The sequence below is a fragment of the Callospermophilus lateralis genome, chromosome 7, assembly GCF_048772815.1.
Source record: "Callospermophilus lateralis isolate mCalLat2 chromosome 7, mCalLat2.hap1, whole genome shotgun sequence".
In the NCBI taxonomy this organism is placed as follows: Eukaryota; Metazoa; Chordata; class Mammalia; order Rodentia; family Sciuridae; genus Callospermophilus; species Callospermophilus lateralis.
In genome coordinates, this window is record NC_135311.1 from 98,520,396 (window position 1) to 98,523,188 (window position 2,793).

The 2,793-nt window shown below is 42.5% G+C and overlaps 1 non-coding gene across 1 annotated transcript; it reads right to left on the minus strand.

The window, feature by feature from the left end:
• Window positions 1–1,680: 1,680 nt before the first annotated feature.
• Window positions 1,681–1,753, minus strand: Trnav-cac (transfer RNA valine (anticodon CAC)). Its single transcript has one exon. It is a non-coding gene; the product is annotated as a tRNA-Val (tRNA).
• Window positions 1,754–2,793: the final 1,040 nt, after the last annotated feature.

Sequence of the window (2,793 nt, forward strand, 5' to 3'; positions counted from 1 at the left end):
ACCCCAGGTGTTGCAGATGGGAAGCTTGATGGTGGAGAGGTCTGCTGACTTGCTCAGGTCCTAGGCAGAGCATGATCAGAACCTGGATACTTAGGCTCAGATTGGGCCTGCAGAGTTTCCCACACCTGCTGCCAGCTTCAAGGCCATGGCTCCTGGTCAAAGGGGACTGATTCTCTCTGACAGTCGGCTGGGGACAGCCTCTCTTCTAGGAAAGGTCCGAAGTAAATCTGGGCAGCCCTCAGTGCTGACAAGGGTGCTGGTCTTGCTGCTCCCCAGATGCCTTGGGGGCTGGGAAATGATCATACAGCTGTCCCTGAAGATTAGAGAGATGAGACACGAGGCATCCAGGACTCATGGCCAGGAGGACACAGGGCATGGCTTCTCCACCTCATTTTGTGCCAGTCCACTGAGGCCTTTGTCTTGCAACAGGTTCTGCTTACGAAACCTGAACCCTAAGGTACAATTTCTATCAGATCACCTCAAGTGTACCTCTTGTGTCCAAAGAGGCTCTTAGAAACTCAGGGCCTGTGGAATCTTGGGTCTGGTACCCGTATTTTTTTGATGGGTCCCCTGAGTAGGTCAGTCGGGCGGCTTAGTGCCAGTGATGTGGATCTTATTACCTCTTTGGCCCCCAGAAAGTTCTGTAGGCTAAACAGAAACCTGGAAACCCTTCACAGTTGACCCGAGTTCTGCCTCTCCCTCAGTCCGCTCTCCATGACCATACCGGGATACCTGCCCATCAGGGGCACAACCTCAGTGACTAAGAACCTTCCACAGGATCCACACCTTTTATTTCTTTTTATTGATTCTTTTTGGCTATACATAATATGAGGATTCATTTTGACATATTACAAAAACATGGAGTATAATTTGCTCTAATTCAGTCCCCAGTGCTTCCCTTTCCCTTCCCTCCACACGACTGATCTTTCTGCTGTTTATTTGTAGTTCTTTTTTTTTTTGGTTTTGTTTTTTAAATCAGTGTCTGGTAGAGGTCCATGATGGGGAGATTCACTGTGGTATATCCATATACGTACATAGGGAAGTTAGGTCGGATTCACTCCACTGCCTTTCCTTATCCTATCCCTCCTCCCTCTTCTCTAATCCTCCTCTTCTACTCCACTGATCTTTCTTTTAATTTGATGGAATTCACCCTTCCCATTTTCTCTTTCTCCCCACCCTGCTTCCTTATTTTGGGCTAGCTTCTGCATATCAGAGAAGACATTCAACCTTGGACTTTCTGTATCTGGTTAATTTCACATGGCATTATGGTCTCCAGTTCCATCCACTTATCAGCAAATGCCATAATTTCTTCTTTTTTTGGGGGGGTATTGGGGATTAAACCCAGGAATACTTAACCACTGAGCCCCATACCCAGCCCTTTTTATGTTTTATTTTGAGACAGAGTCTCACTGAGTTGCTTAGGGCCTTGGGGTGCACCACTATACTCAGCTCATTCCTTTTTTAATGGCCAAGTAATATTTCATTATGTATAATTTTCTTTATCCTTTCATTTGTTGAAGGGCACCTAGGTTGCTTCTATAGCTTGGGTATTGTGAATCAAGCTGCTATAAACATTGATGGGACTGTATCACTGTAGTATGCTGATTTTAGATCTTTTGGAAATACACTGAGGCGTGGGATAACTGAGACAAATGATGGTTTCATTCCTAGAATTTTTTTTAATGATGCTGGGGTTTGAACCCAGGGCCTTGTGCATGTGAGGCAAATACTCTACCAACTGAGCTATATCCCCAGCCCCCCATTCTTGGAAGTTTGAGGAGTCTCCGTACATTTTTCCAGAATGATTGCACTAACTTGCATTCCCACCAAAAATATAAAAGTTTTACCTTTTCCCCCACATCTTCACCAACACTTATTATCTGTATGCTTGATGATTGCCATTCTGACTGGAGTGAGATGAAATCTCAATGTGGTTTTGATTTGCATTTCCCTGATTGTTAGAAATGTCAAGCATATTTCCCCTTATTTGCGGTCGTTTGTATTTCTTCTTTTGGGAAGTGTCTGGTTATTTGCCCATTTATTTATTGGGTTATTATCATTCTTATTTTTTTTCCTGTTACATTTTTGAGTTCTTTGTACATTCTAGAGATGAATGTCCTTTCTGAGGAGTGGGTGGTAAAGGTCTTCTCCCATTCTGCAGGCTCTCCATACACACTTCATTGTTTCGTCAGGTATACAGAAGATTTCTGATTTTATGAAAATCCCACTTTTTGATTTTTGGTTTTACTTCTTGCACTTTAGAGGTCTTGCTAAGGAAGTTGGTTCCTGTGCCAACATGTTTGTGGGTTGGGCCTACATTTTCTTCTAGCAGTTGTAGAGATTTTTGTCTAATTCTTAGGTCTTTGATCCACTTTGAGTTGACTTTTGTACAGGGTGAGAGTTAGGGATTAAATTTCATTCCTTCTACATGTGGCTATTCAATATTTCCAGCACCATTTGTTAAAAAGGCTATCTTTTCTCTAGTGTTTATTTGTGTGTGTGTGTGTGTGTGTGTGTGTGTGTATTTACCTTTGTCTGGTATAAGATAACTCTATTTATGTGGGTTTGTCTCTGTCTTTCATTCCATTGGTTTTTATGTCTGTTTTGGTGTCATTCCATGCTTTTTTTGTTACTGTAGCTCTGTAGTATAGTTTGAGGTCTGGTAGTATGAAGCCTCCAGCAGCACCCGTTTTGCTCAGAGTGGCTTTGGCTATCCTGGGTTTCTTATTTTTTCAAATGAATCTTAGAGTTGCTTTTTCTAGTTTTGTGAAGAATGTCATTGGTATTTTGATG